Below are 20,718 nucleotides of genomic sequence, written 5' to 3'. Positions count from 1 at the left end.
GGCCTTCGGGTCCCACGACCACCGCCGTTGGGGCACGGAATGGCTGGAACGCCGTCGCCCCTCGGGATTGCGAGCGGAATGAAGCAGCAGCCGTCGCTGCTGCGCTCACGCACGCGCGCGTCGCCTGGCCTCCGCGCCTTGCACGCCGCCGTCGCCGTCGAACGCCTCCGCTGGCAGCAGCCGGCGAAATGACCTCCCGTCCGCCGCACGAGTCGCCATGCACGCGACGCTGGAGCTACGCTCGTCGGAGGTGCGCGCAGGACTCGGTCCGTTGCACGCTGCTCCAGCGAGGGCAGCCACCGCGCCGCCATGGCCGGCGAGCCTTGAGCCGCCGCGCGGTCGCCGCTCGTCTGGAGTGAGCGAGGAAATCGGGAGGAGATGGGGAAATGAGGGCTAGGGTTTGACCCTAGCTCGTTTTGCTCCATGCGGGACGATCGCGGCCATCGGCCCGATCGGACGGCCGAGAGCGACGGGTGGCTCAGGGTAGGCCTTCGGGCATTATATGGGTCGCTTTCGCGGCTGGGCTTCGGCCCAAGTTGTCTTAGCCTGCAGAAAACGTGTTTTTTTTGTTTACTGGGCTAGGATTTAAAGAGTTGCCGTGGGTTTTGGGCTAAAATTAAAGTTTCTGTGTGTTTTCTATTTATTCAGTGTATTTCCGTATTATGATTATTCCCAAAATGTTCTTGCACTGTTATAAATAGAAAATTGCCAGAAAAATGATTATGAAAATTATGTTTTAGTTTTCTGAATGAAATGGAACCAACGAGAAATTTTATTTAGAAAACTTTTATGAATTAATGTTTGTGTCATTTTATGCCATATTTATGTTCATCTGATGGTAATATCAATAAATGGTGAATTAGTAATGTTGGAAAATTGATATTACACATGAGATTTAATGTGATCATTTTTGTAATACAGACCAACGTTGTTTTACATTTTTGAATCACTCCGTTAATTCCTTATTATTTTCTACCCAATGGTGATATAATTTGGAGTTACTTTTTGCATGAAAATTGATCAAACCAACGTAGGTTAATTTTTGTGCAATTTAATTTAATTAGGATGTTCTTTTTTCCTTTGCTTATGATATTTTGAAATCATGACAGCTTCCGGTCCTCGTGGTCTCGAGAATATCGAACCACTCACGGGAAACAACTTCCAAACTTGGAAGGACTCGTTGCTTTTGCACTTGGGATGGCATGAGGTTGACCTCACACTTATGGAAAGTAAACCAGTGAAGCCTAAAAAGGATGCCACTGGGTATGCTGAGCTTAAGAAAGCCTACGACACTAAAGTTGAGAAGTGGGAGAGGTCCAACAGAATGGCACTCCTAATTATGAACTTCTCCATCTCCACTGAGATTAAAGGGGCTATCCCCGCTAATGAAAGTGCTGCCGAATATTTGAAATCGGTGGAAGAACAATTTAAAGGCTCAGAGAAAGTGTATGCAGATGAGCTTTTGCACAAGCTGCTTGCAAACTATGAAGGAAATGGAAATGTGAGGGAGCATATTTTGAGCATGAGCAATGCCGCGACAAAGCTTAAAACCATGAAGTGTGACTTGAGCGAAGAGCTTCTTGTGCTCCTAGTTTTTAGGTCACTACCCTCACAGTTTAATCCATTCAAGATAAACTACAATTCTCTTGAAATCAAATGGAAACTACCTGAACTCATTGCACATTGCATTGCACATTGCGTTCAGGAGGAGGAGAGAATTAAGAGTGAACAAAAAGATCAAGCTTTTCATGTTAATTATGGGAAAAGGAAGCATGAGAACCATGCTCATAACAATAATGTGCCCAACAAAAAGCAGTTTTTCAAAAAGAATCCTCAAAAGCCTAAGCAATGCAACGAGGCAAGTTGTTCACGTTCCGCTCCTCCAATGACTACTTCAGCTAATCTTACAAATGCCGCTGGAGAAAGACTTTGCAATTTTTGCAAGCAGCCAAATCATGTCAAGGCGGACTGTCCAGGTTTTCTTAAGTGGCTGAATAAAAAGGGTAAGGATGAGATCACTCTTGTAGATGAATCTCTATATGTTGATTTTTCTGAATCTACATGGTGGATTGACTCAGGTGCGACTGTTCATGTCGTGAATTCTTTGCAGGGATTCCATATAAGCCACACCCTAAGGGGTACAAGAAGACTTAATGTCGCGAATGGGAAAGAGGCTGAAGTTGAAGCCGTGGGCTCCCTCACCTTGAAGTTGCACACTGGCTTCCTACTTCAGCTCAAGGACGTTCTTTATGTGCCTACTTTGAGTAGGAATTTGATTTCAGTTTCATGTTTAGATGATTTTGTATTTCATTGTACCTTCGGGGAGAAACAATGTTTTTTAAAGTATTGTAATTAGGATGTTGGTCTCGCCGTCCGACGAGGCAAACTTTATATGTTAAATCTTTCCGGTTATCCTATGTGTGTGAATCTCTGCGAGATGAATATGAATGAACGCAATCATAAAAAGAATGGGAGAAGTATCAATCCTTCTTCGAAATCGTGGCATCGTCGCTTGGGCCACATTTCGAGGGGGAGAATGGAACGATTGATTAAAGAAGAAATACTTCATCTGCTAGATTTCTCTGATGCGAGCAATTGTATTGACTATATTAAGGGAAAATATGTGAAAACAATTAAGAAAGGAGCATTAAGAGCCACATCGGTCCTTGAACTTATACATACTGACATATGCGGACCTTTTAACGTAAAGTCTATGGATGGTTTTGGTTCCTTCATTACCTTCACAGATGATTTCTCTCGCTATGGCTACATTTACCCCATACGTGATCGATCTAAAGCTTTGGACAAATTTAAGATTTATAAAGCCGAGGTTGAAAATCAACTCAACCTAAAGATCAAAATAGTACGGTCTGATCGCGGGGGAGAATATTATGGGAGGCATGCTCCTTATGGGCAAATTCCAGGACCATTCGCGAAATATCTTGCTGAAAATGGAATTGTTGCCCAATATTCAATGCCTGGTGAACCTCAACAAAATGGCGTCGCTGAGCGTCGCAACCGCACTCTTATGGATATGGTACGTAGCATGCTTAGTCATGCAAACTTACCAGTAAGCCTTTGGATGGAGGCACTGAAAACAGCTGCACACATCCTGAATCTTGCTCCAACTAAGTCAGCACCGAGCACACCTTATGAGATGTGGGCGGGAAAGAAACCGAGCTTGAATTACTTGCGTGTGTGGGGCTGCCCAGCTGAAGCTAAAGTATTCAATCCACATATTAAGAAGTTGGACCCAAACACAGTCAGTTGTTTTTTCATTGGGTACCCTCATAGAGGAAAAGGATATCGCTTTTATTGCCCAGGTCATACCACCAAGTTTGTGGAAACCAGGCAAGTGGTGTTTTTTGAGGATAATGAAATCGCTGAGGTTAGGGCGATTGATCTTGAGGAGAAGCGGGTGTATGTTCAAACCCCGACTATCCAACAGAACTTTATCCCTATGCCTAATATGCGCGAGACACCTACTGGTGACCCCGAACCTGAAGTGGATCCTCAATCCGACGAGGAGCCTCAGCATAATGAAGATTCTCATCATGATGAGGATCCTCAGCCAAATAATGAGCCTCAACCCAATGTTAATCCTCAACCTTCTCAGGCAAGAGAAAATGCACATACTAATGAGCCTACGAGAAGATCAAAACGGGGAAAGAAAAAGGCCATCTCTAGCGATTATGCCACTTTCATGTGTGAGGATGAAAATGACATAGGGAAGGCACAAGATTCGACCTCATACAAAGAAGCCACTAAAAGTGAAGACTTGTCCAAATGGTTGGTGGCCATGGAAGACGAATTGAAATCTATGAGCTCGAATGATGTTTGGGACTTAGTAGAAGTTCCTGATGGAGCCAAAAGGGTAGGCTGCTAGTGGGTCTACAAAACCAAATATGACTCCAAAGGGAACGTCGAAAGGTTCAAAGCGAGACTTGTAGCAAAGGGTTTTACACAGAGAGAAGGAATCAATTATAAGGAGACCTTCTCGCCTGTGTCATCCAAAGATTCTTTCAGAATTGTCATGGCACTTGTAGCTCATTATGATTTGGAGCTGCATCAAATGGATGTAAAGACATCATTTTTGAATTGTGACTTAAAAGAATAAGTTTACATGATTCAACCTGAAGGTTTTGTCATGGAAGGAAAAGAACACATGGCATGTTGTTTAAAGAAATCCATATATGGCTTGAGGAAAGCTTCAAGGCAGTGGTACCTAAAGTTCGACGAGATTATTAGAACTTTTGTTTTAAAGAGAATGAAGTGGACAACTGCATATGTGTTAAATTTAAAGGCACTAGGTTCACATTTTTAGTTCTATATGTGGATGATATTCTATTGGCTTGCAGCGATAAAGATATGCTGCATGAGACCAAGAGATTTCTGTCCTCAAAATTTGACATGAAGGATCTCGGTGAATCCTTGTATGGACTTGGCATCGAGATTCATTGAGATAGGTCCAAAGGAACATTAGGACTATCGCAAAAGGCATACTTTGAGAGAGTACTAAAGAAATTCAATATGCATAAGTGCTCTTCCTCACCTGCCCCCATAGTTAAGGGCGATAAGTTTGGGACATTCCAATGTCCGAGCAACCAAAATGAAACTGATCAGATGAAGTCGGTTCCTTATGGTTCAGCTGTCGGAAGCATCATGTATGCTCAAGTATGTACACGCCCTGACTTAGCTTTTGTAACCGGGATGCTTGGCAGATTTCAATCTAATCCAGGACCGGACCACTGGAAGGCCGCAAAGAAAGTCTGATCTTGCCGGGTGTGTGGATAGTATGAAAGGTACGTCATAACCTGGAAGTTATTGGTTATTCAGACTCTGATCTTGTCGGGTGTGTGGATAGTATGAAATCCACGTCAGGTTATATATTCACACTCGCTGGAGGAGCCATATCGTGGAAAAGCTCCAAGCAAAAGATAGTTGCCTCATCTACGATGATGGCAGAATATCTAGCATGTTTTGAGGCCACCGGGCAGGCTGTTTCCTAAAGAATTTCCTTCCCAGACTTAAAGTGGTTGACAACATTTCCAAACCACTGACATTGTACTGCGATAATGAACCTGCAGTCTTCTATGTGAATAACAACAAGTCAAGTGCCGCTGCCAGACACATTGACCTAAAGTACCGTGTTGTTCAACATAGAATCCATGATCAAACTATTAATATTAAGCATATCAGTACGACACGTATGCTTGCAGATCCACTTACTAAAGGCTTACCACCCAATATATTTCTTGAGCATGTAGTCGGCATGGGATTATTGGAAGCCTCTTGATTCTGGAATTATGGGACCACTAATATAAACCACTCCCAATGAGTAAAATGTTTTTCCATTTCGAAATAGGATGTGTGCTATGAGTATTGAGGTTCAATGCCTTTTCATCGGCTATTGTAACACCTTACACTGGTATATTATTCCTATGGAGAATGGACAAAAGTTATTGAGCCTAACGATCAAGGGGGGAATGTTGGTATTGATCTAAAGGCCCAATGGGCCAAAAACGAAAATAAAAGGACCAGAAATAAGTTACGTTAAAGAGGGAAACAGGGAGGTCATGAACCAACGTTCGTGTTGGAAATATGCCCTAGAGGCAATAATAAATTGGTTATTATTATATTTCCTTGTTCATGATAATCGTTTATTATCCATGCTAGAATTGTATTGATAGGAAACTCAGATACATGTGTGGATACATAGACAACACCATGTCCCTAGTAAGCCTCTAGTTGACTAGCTCGTTGATCAATAGATGGTTACGGTTTCCTGACCATGGACATTGGATGTCGTTGATAACGGGATCACATCATTAGGAGAATGATGTGATGGACAAGACCCAATCCTAAGCCTAGCACAAGATCATGTAGTTCGTATGCTAAAGCTTTTCTAATGTCAAGTATCATTTCCTTAGACCATGAGATTGTGCAACTCCCGGATACCGTAGGAGTGCTTTTGGGTGTGCCAAACGTCACAACGTAACTGGGTGGCTATAAAGGTACACTACAGGTATCTCCAAAAGTGTCTGTTGGGTTGGCACGAATCGAGACTGAGATTTGTCACTCCGTGTAAACGGAGAGGTATCTCTGGGCCCACTCGGTAGGACATCATCATAATGTGCACAATGTGATCAAGGAGTTGATCACGGGATGATGTGTTACGGAACGAGTAAAAGAGACTTGCTGGTAACGAGATTGAACCAGGTATCAGGATACCGACGATCGAATCTCGGGCAAGTATCGTACCGCTAGACAAAGGGAATTGTATACGGGATTGATTAAGTCCTTGACATCGTGGTTCATCCGATGAGATCATCGTGGAGCATGTGGGAGCCAACATGGGTATCCAGATCCCGTTGTTGGTTATTGACCGGAGAGTTGTCTCGGCCATGTCTGCATGACTCCCGAACCCGTAGGGTCTACACACTTAAGGTTCGATGACGCTAGGGTTATAGGGAAAGTATGTACGCGATTACCGAATGTTGTTCGGAGTCCCGGATGAGATCCCGGACGTCACGAGGAGTTCCGGAATGGTCCAGAGGTAAAGATTAATATATAGGAAGTATGGTTTTGGCCACCGGAAGTGTTCCGGGCATCACCGGTAGTGTACCAGGACCACCGGAGGGGTCTGGGGGTCCATCAAGTGGGGCCACCAGCCCCGGAGGCCTACATGGGCCAATAGTGGGAAGGGACCAGCCCCTGGGTGGGCTGGGGCGCCTCCCACCAAGGCCCAAGGCACCTTCAAGAGGAGAGGGGGCAAACCCTAGGTGCAGATGGGCCCTAAGGCCCACCCTAGGTGCGCCCCCCTCTCCCCCTTGGCCGCCTCCCAGATGGGATCTGGGGGCTGCCGCCACCCCTAGGGAGGGAACCCTAGGTGGGGGCGCAGCCCCTCCCCTTCCCCTATATATACTTGAGGTTTGGGGCTGCCCAAGACATGTGATTTGCTCTCCCTATTGGCGCAGGCATATCCCTCTCCCTCCTCGTCTCTCGTGGTGCTTGGCGAAGCCCTGCTGGAGTACCGCGCTCCTCCACCACCACCACGCCGTCGTGCTGCTGCTGGATGGATTCTTCCCCAACCTCTCCTTCTCCCCTTGCTGGATCAAGGCATAGGAGACGTCACCGGGCTGTACGTGTGTTGAACACGGAGGTGCCGTCCGTTCGGCACTAGGATCATCGGTGATTTGGATCACGGCGAGTACGACTCCATCAACCCCGTTCACTTGAACGCTTCCGCTTAGCGATCTACAAGGGTATGTAGATGCACTCTCCTTCCCCTCATTGCTAGATTACTCCATAGATTGATCTTGGTGATGCGTAGAAATTTTTTGAATTTCTGCTACGTTCCCCAACAGTGGCATCATGAGCTAGGTCTATGCGTAGTTTCTATGCACGAGTAGAACACAAAGCAGTTGTGGGCGTCGACATTGTCAATTATCTTGCCGTTACTAGTCTTATCTTGATTCGGCGGCATTGTGGGATGAAGCGGCCCAGACCAACCTTACACGTACGCTTACGTGAGACCGGTTACACCGACTGACATGCACTAGTTGCATAAGGTGGCTGGCGGGTGTCTGTCTCTCCCACTTTAGTCGGATCGGATTCGATGAATAGGGTCCTTATGAAGGGTAAATAGAAATTGGCAATTCACGTTGTGGTTTTGGCGTAGGTAAGAAACGTTCTTGCTAGCAACCTATAGCAGCCACGTAAAAACTTGCAACAACAATTAGAGGACGTCTAACTTGTTTTTGTAGCATATACCTTGTGATGTGATATGGCCAAAAGGATGTGATGAATGATATATGTGATGTATGAGATTGATCATGTTCTTGTAATAGGAATCACGACTTGCATGTTGATGAGTATGACAACCGGCAGGAGCCATACGAGTTGTCTTAATTTATTTATGACCTGCGTGTCAACATAAACATCATGTAATTACTTTACTTTATTGCTAAAGCGTTAGCCATAGTAGTAGAAGTAATAGACGACGAGACAACTTCAAGAAGACACGATGATGGAGATCATGATGATGGAGATCATGGTGTCATGCCGGTGACAACGATGATCATGGAGCCCCGAAGATGGAGATCAAGAGGAGCAAAATTATATTGGCCATATCATGTCACTATTTGATTGCATGTGATGTTTATCATGTTTTACATCTTATTTGCTTAGAACGACGGTAGCTTAAATAAGATGATCCCTCACTAAAATTTCAAGAAAGGTGTTCCCCCTAACTGTGCACCGTTGCGAAGGTTCGTTGTTTCGAAGCACCACGTGATGATCGGGTGTGATAGATTCTAACGTTCGAATACAACGGGTGTTGACGAGCCTAGCATGTACAGACATGGCCTCGGGACACATGCGAAACACTTAGGTTGACTTGACGAGCCTAGCATGTACAGACATGGCCTCAGAACACGGAAGACCGAAAGGTCGAACATGAGTCGTATAGAGGATACGATCAACATGAAGATGTTCACCGATGATGACTAGTCCGTCTCACGTGATGATCGGACACGGCCTAGTTGACTCGGATCATGTAATCACTTAGATGACTAGAGGGATGTCTATCTGAGTGGGAGTTCATAAGATGAACTTAATTATCCTGAACATAGTCAAAAGGTCTTCGCAAATTATGTCGTAGCTCACGCTTCAGTTCTACTGTTTAGATATGTTCCGAGAGAAAATTTAGTTGAAAGTTGATAGTAGCAATTATGCGGACTAGGTCCGTAAACTGAGGACTGTCCTCATTGCTTCATAGAAGGCTTATGTCCTTAATGCACCGCTCAGTGTGCTGAACCTCGAACGTTGTCTGTGGATGTTGCGAACATCTGACATACACATTTTGATAACTACGTGATAGTTCAGTTAAACGGTTTAGAGTTGAGGCACCGAAGATGTTTTGAAATGTCGCGAAACATATGAGATGTTTCGAGGGCTGAAATTGGGATTTCAGGCTCGTGCCCACGTCAAGAGGTATAAGACCTCCGACGATTTTCTTAGCCTGCAAACTAAGGGAGAAAAGCTCAATTGTTGAGCTTGTGCTCAGATTGTCTGAGTACAACAATCATTTGAATCGAGTGGGAGTTGATCTTCCAGATGAGAAAGTGATGTTTCTCCGAAGTCATTACCACCAAGCTGCTAGAGCTTCGTGATGAACTATGATATATCAGGGACATATATGATGATCCTTGAGATATTCGCGATGTTTGACACCACAAAAGTAGAAATCAAGAAGGAGCATCAATTGTTGATGGTTGGTGAAACCACTAGTTTCAAGAAGGGCAAGGGCAAGAAGGGATACTTCATGAAACGGCAAATCAGCTGCTGCTCTAGTGAAGAAACCCAAGGTTGAACCCAAACCCGAGACTAAGTGCTTCTGTAATAAAGGGAACAGCCACTGGAGCAGAATTACCCTAGATACTTGGTAGATGAGAAGGCTGGCAAGGTCGATAGAAGTATATTGGATATACATTGTGTTAATGTGTACTTTACTAGTACTCCTAGTAGCACCATGGTATTAGATACCGGTTTGGTTGCTAAGTAAACTCGAAATAAAAGGCTGCGGAGTAAACGGAGACTAGCTAAAGGTGAGCTGGCGATATGTGTTGGAAGTTTTTCCCAAGCTTGATGTGATCAAGCATCGCACACTCCCTCTACCATCGAGATTGGTGTTTGCGTTGAGCATAGACATGATTGGATTATGTCTATCACAATACGGTTATTCATTTAAGGAGAATAATGGTTACTCTGTTTATTTGAATAATACCTTCAATGGTCTTGCACCTAAAATGAATAGTTTATTGAATCTCGATTGTAGTGATACACTTGTTCATGCCAAAAGATATAAGATAGTAGTGATAGTACCACCTACTTGTGGCACTTCCACGTAAGTCATATCGGTATAAAACGCATGAAGAAGCTCCATGTTGATGGATCTTTGGGCTCACTCGGTTTTGAAAAGTTTGAGACATGCGAACCATGTCTATTGGTGTATATGCATGAAGAAACTCCATGCAAATGGACCGTTTGGACTCACTTGATTTTGAATCATTTGAGACAAGCAAATCATACCACATGGGCAAGATGACTGAAAGCCTCGTTTTCAGTAAAAATGGAACTAGAAAGCAACTTGTTGGAAGTAATACATTTTGATGTGTGCAGTCCAATGAGTGCTGAGGCGTGTAGTGGATATCATTATGTTCTTACTTCACAGATGATTTGAGTAGATGTTGAGTACATTTACTTGATGAATCACGAGTCTGAATTATTGAAAGGTTCAAGTAATTTCAGGGTGAAGTTGAAAGATCGTCGTGACAAGAGGATAAAATATCTATGATATGATCATAGAGATGATGAAGGAAATATGCCCTAGAGGCAATAATAAAGTTATTATTTATTTCCTTATTATCATGATAAATGTTTATTATTCATGCTAGAATTGTATTAACCGGAAACATAATACATGTGTGAATACATAGACAAACAAAGTGTCACTAGTATGCCTCTACTTGACTAGCTCGTTAATCAAAGATGGTTATGTTTCCTGACTATGAACAATGAGTTGTCATTTGATTAACGAGGTCACATCATTAGTTGAATGATCTGATTGACATGACCCATTCCATTAGCTTAGCACCCGATCGTTTAGTATGTTGCTATTGCTTTCTTCATGACTTATACATGTTCCTATGACTATGAGATTATGCAACTCCCGTTTACCGGAGGAACACTTTGGGTGCTACCAAACGTCACAATGTAACTGGGTGATTATAAAGGAGCATTACAGGTGTCTCCAAAGGTAGATGTTGGGTTGGCGTATTTCGAGATTAGGATTTGTCACTCCGATTGTCGGAGAGGTATCTCTGGGCCCTCTCGGTAATACACATCACATAAGCCTTGCAATCATTACAACTAATATGTTAGTTGTGAGATGATGTATTACGGAACGAGTAAAGAGACTTGCCGGTAACGAGATTGAACTAGGTATTGGATACCGACGATCGAATCTCGGGCAAGTAACATACCGATGACAAAGGGAACAACGTATGTTGTTATGCGGTCTGACCGATAAAGATCTTCGTAGAATATGTAGGAGCCAATATGGGCATCCAGGTCCCGCTATTGGTTATTGACCGGAGACGTGTCTCGGTCATGTCTACATTGTTCTCGAACCCGTAGGGTCCGCACGCTTAAGGTTACGATGACAGTTACATTATGAGTTTATGCATTTTGATGTACCGAAGGTTGTTCGGAGTCCCGGATGTGATCACGGACATGACGAGGAGTCTCGAAATGGTCGAGACGTAAAGATTGATATATTGGAAGCCTATGTTTGGACATCGGAAGTGTTCCGGGTGAAATCGGGATTTTACCGGGTTACCGGGAGGTTACCGGAACCCCCCGGGAGCCATATGGGCCTTCATGGGCCTTAGTGGAAAGGAGAAAGGGGCAGCCCTAGGTGGCTGCGCCACTTCCCCCTCCCCTAGTCCTATTAGGACTAGGAGAAGGTGGCCGGCCCCCCACTCCCTCTTTCCCCCCCTTGGGAATCCTAGTTGGAATAGGATTGGGGGGGAGTCCTACTCCCGGAAGGAGTAGGACTCCTCCTGCGCCCTCTCCCTTGGCCGGCGCCCCCCTCCCCCCTTGGCTCCTTTATATACTGAGGTAGAGGCACCCTAGAACACACAAGTTGATCCACGTGATCTATTCCTTAGCCGTGTGCGGTGCCCCCTGCCACCATATACCTCGATAATACTGTAGCGGAGTTTAGGCGAAGCCCTGCTGCTGTAGTTCATCAAGATTGTCACCACGCCGTCGTGCTGACGAAACTCTGCCCCGACACTTTGCTGGATCGGAGTCCGGGGATCGTCATCGAGCTGAACGTGTGCTCGAACTCGGAGGTGCCGTAGTTTCGGTGCTTGATCGGTTGGATCGTGAAGACGTACGACTACTTCCTCTACGTCGTGTCATCGCTTCCGCAGTCGGTCTGCGTTGGGTACGTAGACAACACTCTCCCCCTCGTTGCTATGCATCACATGATCTTGCGTGTGCGTAGGAATTTTTTTGAAATTACTACGAAACCCAACAGATGAATATCTGAATTACGAGTTTGGCATAAAATTAAGACATTGTGGAAATTGTTTCACAACTAATACAGCCTGAAACACCATAGTATGATGGTGTGTCCGAACATCATAACTACACCCTATTGGATATGATGCATAACATGATGTCTCTTATCGAATTACCACGATAGTTTATGGGTTAAGCATTAGAGACAACCACATTCACTTTAAATAGGGCACCACATAATTCCGATGAGATGACACCGTATGAAATATGGTTTAGAGAAACCTAAGCTGTCATTTGTTAAAAGGTTTGGGGCTGCGATGCTTATGTGAAAAGTTTCAGGATGATAAGCTCGAACCCAAAGCGGATACATGCATCTTCATAGGACACCCAAAACAGTTGGGTATACCTCATGTCTAAGATCCGAAAACAATAAGGGATTGTTTCTAGAATCGGGTCCTTTCTCGAGGAAAAGTTTCTCTCGAAAGAATTGAGTGGGAGGATGGTGGAGACTTGATGAGGTTATTGAACCGTCTCGTCAACTAGTGTGTGGCAGGGCACAGGGAGTTGTTCCTGTGGCACTTACACCAATTGAAGTGGAAGCTTATGATAGTGATCATGAAACTTCAGATCAAGTCACTACCAAACCTCGTGGGATGACAAGGATGCTTACTACTTCAGAGTGGTACGTAATCCTATCTTCGAAGTCATGTTGCTAGACAACAATGAACCCACGAGCTATGGAGAAGCGATGGTGGGCCTGGATTCAAAAATGGCTCGAGGCCATATAATCCGAGAGAGGATCCATATATGAAAACAAAGTGTAGACTTTGGAAGAACTACTTGATGGTCGTAAGGCTGTTAGGTACATATGGATTTTAAAAGGAAGACGGACAATGATGGTAAGTATCACCATTAAGAAAGCTCGACTTGTCGTTAAGATGTTCTCCGACAAGTTCAAGGAGTTGACTACGATGAGACTTTCTCACTCGTAGCAATGCTAATAGTCTGTTGGAATTATATTAGCGATTACTGCATTATTTATGAAATCTTGCAGATAGGATGTCAAAACATTGTTTCCTCGACGATTTTCTTGAGGAAAGGTTGTATGTGATACAACCGGAAGGTTTTGTCAATCCTGAAAGATGCTAACAAGTATGCAAAGCTCCAGCAATCCTTCTAAGGACTGGAGTAAGCATCTTGGAGTTGGAATGTATGCTTTGATGAGATGATCAAAGATTTTGGGTGTATACAAAGTTTATGAGAAACTTGTATTTCCAAAGAAGTGAGTGGGAGCACTATAGAATTTCTGAAATGACGTAGAATTTTTGGAAAGCATATAGGGTTATTTGGAAAGTATTTTTCAATGGAAAGCCTGGATTAAGCTACTTGAACATTGAGCATCAAGATCTATAAGGATAGATCAAAACGCTTAATGGTACTTTCAAATGAGCACATACCTTGACATGATCTTGAAGGTGTTCAAGATGGATCAGTCAAAGAAGGAGTTCTTTCCTGAGTTGTAAGGTATGAAGTTAAGACTTAAAGCTCGACCACGGCAGAAGAAAGAGGAAGGACGAAGGTCGTCCCCTATGCTTTTGTCATAGGCTCTATACGGTATGCCATGCTGAGTACCGCACCTGATGTGTGCCTTGCCACATATCTGGCAAGAGGGTACAAAGGTAATCTAGGAGTAGATCACCAGATAGCGGTCTAGATTATCCTTAGAGGAATAAGGATATGTTTCTCGGTTATGGAGGTGATAAAGAGTTCGACGTAAAGAGTTACGTCGATGCAAGCTTAACACCTATCCGGATAGCTCTGAGTAGAGATACCGGATACGTATAATGGAGCAACAATTTAGAATAGCTCCAAGTAGAACAGTTATTTGAAATGGCTCCAAATGTAGCGTAGTAGTTGCATTTACAAGATGACATAGAAATTTGCGAAGTACATACGGATCTGAATGTTGCAGACCCGTTGACTACAACCTCTCTCACAAGCATAACATGATCAAACCCAGAACTCTTTTTGGTTGTTATTCACATGGGGATGTGACCTTGAGTGTTAATCACATATCGATGTGAACTGGATTATTGACTCTAGTGCAAGTGGGAGACTGTTGGAAATATGCCCTAGAGGCAATAATAAATGGGTTATTATTATATTTCCTTGTTCATGATAATCGTTTATTATCCATGCTAGAATTGTATTGATAGGAAACTCAGATACATGTGTGGATACATAGACAAAACCATGTCCCTAGTAAGCCTCTAGTTGACTAGCTCGTTGATCAATAGATGGTTACGGTTTCCTGACCATGGACATTGGATGTCATTGATAACGGGATCACATCATTAGGAGAATGATGTGATGGACAAGACCCAATCCTAAGCCTAGCACAAGATCATGTAGTTCGTATGCTAAAGCTTTTCTAATGTCAAGTATCATTTCCTTAGACCATGAGATTGTGCAACTCCCGGAAACCGTAGGAGTGCTTTGGGTGTGCCAAACGTCACAACGTAACTGGGTGGCTATAAAGGTACACTACAGGTATCTCCGAAAGTGTCTGTTGGGTTGGCACGAATCGAGACTAGGATTTGTCACTCCGTGTAAACGGAGAGGTATCTCTGGGCCCACTCGGTAGGACATCATCATAATGTGCACAATGTGATCAAGGAGTTGATCACGGGATGATGTGTTACGGAACGAGTAAAGGAGACTTGCTGGTAACGAGATTGAACCAGGTATCGGGATACCGACGATCGAATCTCGGGCAAGTATCGTACCGCTAGACAAAGGGAATTGTATACGGGATTGATTAAGTCCTTGACATCGTGGTTCATCCGATGAGATCATCGTGGAGCATGTGGGAGCCAACATGGGTATCCAGATCCCGCTGTTGGTTATTGACCGGAGAGTTGTCTCGGCCATGTCTGCATGACTCCCGAACCCGTAGGGTCTACACACTTAAGGTTCGATGACGCTAGGGTTATAGGGAAAGTATGTACGCGGTTACCGAATGTTGTTCGGAGTCTCGGATGAGATCCCGGACGTCACGAGGAGTTCCGGAATGGTCCGGAGGTAAATATTAATATATAGGAAGTATGGTTTTGGCCACCGGAAGTGTTCTGGGCATCACCGGTAGTGTACCGGGACCACCGGAGGGGTCCGGGGGTCCACCAAGTGGGGCCACCAGCCCCGGAGGCCTACATGGGCCAATAGTGGGAAGGGACCAGCCCCTAGGTGGGCTGGGGCGCCTCCCACCAAGGCCCAAGGCACCTTCAAGAGGAGAGGGGGCAAACCCTAGGCGCAGATGGGCCCTAAGGCCCACCCTAGGTGCGCCCTCCCTCTCTCCCCCTTGGCCGCCTCCCAGATGGGATCTGGGGGCTGCCGCCACCCCTAGGGAGGGAACCCTAGGTGGGGGCGCAGCCCCTCCCCTTCCCCTATATATACTTGAGGTTTGGGGCTGCCCAAGACATGTGATTTGCTCTCCCTATTGGCGCAGGCATATCCCTCTCCCTCCTCGTCTCTCGTGGTGCTTGGCGAAGCCCTGCTGGAGTACCGCGCTCCTCCACCACCACCACGCCGTCGTGCTGCTGCTGGATGGATTCTTCCCCAACCTCTCCTTCTCCCCTTGCTGGATCAAGGCATAGGAGACGTCACCGGGCTGTACGTGTGTTGAACACGGAGGTGCCGTCCGTTCGGCACTAGGATCATCGGTGATTTGGATCACGGCGAGTACGACTCCATCAACCCCGTTCACTTGAACGCTTCCGCTTAGCGATCTACAAGGGTATGTAGATGCACTCTCCTTCCCTTCGTTGCTAGATTACTCCATAGATTGATCTTGGTGATGCGTAGAATTTTTTTGAATTTCTGCTACGTTCCCCAACAATTCGTACCCCTCGATCCCAACTTACGCGCCCTGATCTGGGGCACCCTAACCAACAAGTGGCTTTGGTCCCCTGTCGCCAGTGCACATAAAAAATGGGGGAGCAGACGGCACCTACGTTAGACTAGTTCTTGTACGGTTCACTCCTGCTCCCCACATCCCAAAACCCTAACCGATCTGGGGGAGCGCTGCACGACGGGAAGATCATCTCCAAGCTCTGCTCCTGTTCCAGGGCAGTGCCGGTGGCGCCCGAAGGGCCGCCGCTACCTGCAGCGAGCATCTACATCAAGCCTGCATCGAGCAGGCACGGGACTTCGCCTCGTCAACACCAATGGCTGCTTCCATTGGTGGTAAGAGCCCAATCTATCTCTCTGATTGATGCAATTAGGTGATCTAGTGTCTGGCTTACAATCTGTTAAGTAGATCCTACGGGATTAATTGTCTTACACATAAATCGTTATATGATCTCTGACATAGATAGTGTGAGAACCTGGAATTAACTTCCAGATCCTCCTGTGTATATTTGTCAACCCCAGGATCATTGTTGACAACACAGTGAAATGGTATCATTGCAGAATGCGTAAAAGCATTACAAGTAGTATATTTGTCACAAGACATACCTAGTGAGATGTCTCATGACATTTACAATCAGAAAACAGCGGAAAGTAAAATGCATAGAGACTCCATCTCAGCCACAAGCAGTCGATGTAGTCCACCTGACCTCACTCCTATGGATCGCCATAGTAGTCGTAGTCATCACCTTCGTCTTCATGGAACTCTGTTGTCAACAAAATTATTGCCATGAGTACATTACATACTCAACATGCCTCCCTCGGGGAAGGACCTAATAGCTACATGTGGCTTCAAAGGAAGGCTGCATGACTCATTTGCGTAAAGCTAATTTTGTTTGAAATAGCATAGTAGTTGGATAAAAGCAGTTTTAGATGAAAACATGTTTTATCTCCAGAATAACTTTCATCAAAGTGAGGATCCTCGATCAACTCACACTCTTCATAGGTTCCAAGAATAGGGGCAAAGAGGGAATAAGCAAGATAGGTCCTGTACGTCAAGAAAGATTCATGTGTAGCCCTTGACCGTGGACACGGCTATTCGAATAGTTTTACACTCTGCAGAGGTTGTACACTTTACCCACACGACACAATCCCGACTTGTTGCCACCAGTGGCCGCTAGCGTAGTACACCATTTGGTATACCGGCAGGGAGATTGTGACGAGGTCTTTCATTAGACCAAACTTATTGTGCCAAGCCCACTAGGTTTCAACATGGAAGTAACTGCAGTTCACAGTCCAGGCCCCCCTTTTGTGCCAAGGACACTCCTTGCAAGGCACCTATCTCATCCGCGGTACGGCGATGACGAAAATAAGAGTGAACTAACTAATCAACAAAGCCAGTGCCCATATAGCATGTGGCTATACTGTTAACACAATCTTCAAATCCAAGACTTATTAGGCCTCATGCGGCACGGACGACTGATTGCCCCCTTCAACTCGTGAAGGGCGGCCAATCGCTCCTTCAATCCTTGATTCAGCTGTCGCCCACGCCAGTATTCATATGGTAAATTTCACCCAGAGTAGAAGAGGATAGAGAAGATCAACAAGGCCAACTGGCCTAGCTCAGCGTCAAGTTTCAAATGTCAATGACTCAAAGGTCATTCAACAAAGTACCTATAGGTTGATAAGCATGGCTAAGCATTTCTACTCTACCGGAATTATATACTTCTACTCAGGTGTCAAGTAAATAGGCGACAAGCGGATCAAGTTAAATGTGTCAATCGACACGCTAGCTATGAGAATTAAAATAGCATGCACATAGCAACAATAAAACTCAATGCAATTTTTTAAACCATAGGATAAGTATGATCAAAGAAGGAGGCATGCCTTCGTTGTTGAGTCCTTCTTCAGTAACCTGGTTCTGTCCATGTGCAACATCGTCGTCACTCCCTACTCGTCGCAATGATAGAAAAAGACAAACAATAAATATAAAAGCAATAGAAAATCCAAATAATTAACATCCGAAACAAATTAAGAGTGGATGGATAGCAAGATACTGATCAAGATGGAGATTCCAAAAGGAGATAACATGACTGAAAGGTAAGTAGAGGACTCGATAAATTGAAATGGTTTAGTTGATGATGGATAATCAAGGCTTGCCAACAATACTAACGTTCTAATACAAACTATGGTACTAACCACTAGTAGTACCACTACACATCACACCTAAATATATAACAAAATCAATGGCATCAACACACATAACAAAAGAACTGTCCTATGCATTTAACTACACAAACACAACATGACATGATAAACCTAAAAGTTAACCACAAATAAATATTTAGATAAAATATGATCACTCCATTGTACCAAACCGTTTCATTTGTCAAACAATTAACAAGAAACTATATAACACATGGAACAAACGGATGAACAACTATCCTAGACATGGTATGAGTAAGCGTAATAATCGACCACACATAAATATTTGGATGAATCCAAATATGTATAATGGTTAACAACAAACAAGTCCTAAACCCCAATCATAACTGCTATTGGTAAGCACTTATATAATAATAGATAAACCAATAACTATGGTACAAACTGATTAAACAACTTAGCAATAATACACATCTCACCCGCGGCATGTGAGTATAGGATCATAAAGATGTATTTACTAATAACACAAGCATTCAACATACAAGTGCTCATGAGAAGATACAAAACTATTACATGGTCTTAATAATAAAGAACAACTAATATCAATAACCACTAGCAATAATATTATCACCACATGCTTACAATAACAAAGCATGATGCACACACTGAGTGTGTGATCAAAGCACAACTTACTCACATGACATATGACTCGTCCTAAGAGCATCTCCAACAGCCACGCTATGCGCCGCGCGCAAAAAACCTGTTTGCCGCGCGCGCTGCGGCTGGTTTGGCGCGCCCGCCTGCGCTGGCTCCAGCAGCCGCGCTATAATGTAGCGCGCGCGCGCCGCTCCAGCAGAGCGCAAAAATACAGCGCGCGCGCCGCACAAACCACATATACATGTATTCATATGAGCAAAAATGATCAAACATATATGATATTTTGGACAAAAATGAACATGTGAAATTTGACACAAACAAGTTGATGAATAAAAGTTCATGCCCACAAGTTCATCCAACCAAGTTCAAAATCATGCCCACAAGTTCATCCAACCAAGTTCAAATGCAAACTAAAGTTGAAAGACACATCAATCTTCATCTTCCTCGTCTTCGTCTTCGTCCTCATCTTCCGAAGACGACTCTTCCGCCTCCGAAGATGAATCTTCCTCCCTCTCCTCATCACGCACCGCATCATGTGAAGCTCCGACGGTGTTGGCAAGATCTTCAACGGCATCTTCATGGGAATGTGTGTGAGAAGCCATGGCGGCCGGAGGTGCACCCATGCCTCCCATGAGAGAAGCAAAACTCATGCCTCCCATGGCGGCCATAGCGTCGGAGGGTGCTCCAAAGCCACCCATGCCTCCCATGGCGGCCGGAGGTGCACCCATGCCTCCCATGGCGGCGAAGCCACCCATGCCTCCCATGGCGCCGAGGCCACCACCACCCATGGCGCTGAAGCCACCCATGCCTCCCATGGCGCCGAGGCCACCGCCACCCATTGCACGAACCAAGGCTCTTTTTTGGATCAAGACTTCTTGTTGGGCAAGATGGACATACTCTTTTTGCGCCGCATTGAGGTTAGATGTGTCCAAGAAGAACAAGTGCTTCTCCCATTCCAACAACTTAGCTCGCTCCTCGTTGCTCACTTTCCTCTCCTCCAAAGTCACCTTTCTCTCCTCGGCCGCCACCCTTCTCTCCTCGGCCGCCAACCTCCTCTCCTCGGCCACGGCATCTTGGTTCCTTGCCATTTTCCTCACCTCATTGGCTTCGACCCTTGCCTTCACAATAGCTTCCATAGCATTTTTGAGCTCATCATCTCCTTTCCTCTTCTTCTTTTGGGTTTGGTCTTTCTTGCACCCATCCGGTCGTTTTGGCTTCGAGTATGAAACCGAGTTGGGTGTGGGACTTCTCTTGCCGTCATCACTTGATGCATCATCCTCCTCATCATCATCATCATTCTCAATTGCTAGCTTCCGTTTGTTGCTCAATTTCAAATCCTCCAAACCAACACGCTTCTTCCATTTCTCATCATCCTTTAACACTTCATAGCAATGAGGTAAGGTAAAGACCCTGCCTTTCTTGATCTTCCCCTTCTTAGTTGTCCTTGTCTCTTCTTTGAACAAGTTTTGTGCAATGTTGTTCTACAAGAAAAACAAAACAAGTTAGCACTTCGGTCACCAAAAACAAGTATGATGAACATATATGAGATGCCACTTACTCGATCATCCTCATTTGTGCCACTTGGGTTAATCTTGTCAACTGCCTTTTGTACGGCCGCCCACTTTTGACAATCCGCGTTGATTGTCGACCATCGGGACCAAAGTGATCTCTCGGAGCGGTCAATTCCACTCAAGTTGTGAGCATCGTAGTGTTCTTTCATTCGCCCCCAATACGCGTCTCTACTTTGATCACCTCCAATGGATGGATCCCTCAACACTTGCAAATAAGTATGGCATAGTAACTTGTCATCGTTGGTTGAGTAATTGCCCGCTCTTCCTTTCGGCGCCTCGACAATTCCCTCACCCTCCGGCGGTGGCGACGCTAACGCTCGCCGCGCTAGGGTTT

The 20,718-nt window shown here is 44.9% G+C and overlaps 1 pseudogene; it reads left to right on the top strand.

Annotated features, from left to right (window-relative positions):
* The first annotated feature begins 1,102 nt into the window (after nucleotides 1–1,102).
* On the top strand, nucleotides 1,103–1,994 carry LOC147988096 (uncharacterized; annotated as a pseudogene).
* Nucleotides 1,995–20,718: the final 18,724 nt, after the last annotated feature.

This window comes from Triticum urartu, chromosome 2A (genome assembly GCF_056163025.1).
Source record: "Triticum urartu cultivar PI428250 chromosome 2A, HENAU_Tu73, whole genome shotgun sequence".
Taxonomy (NCBI): Eukaryota; Viridiplantae; Streptophyta; class Magnoliopsida; order Poales; family Poaceae; genus Triticum; species Triticum urartu.
This window is presented reverse-complemented; position numbering and strand designations above follow the sequence as displayed.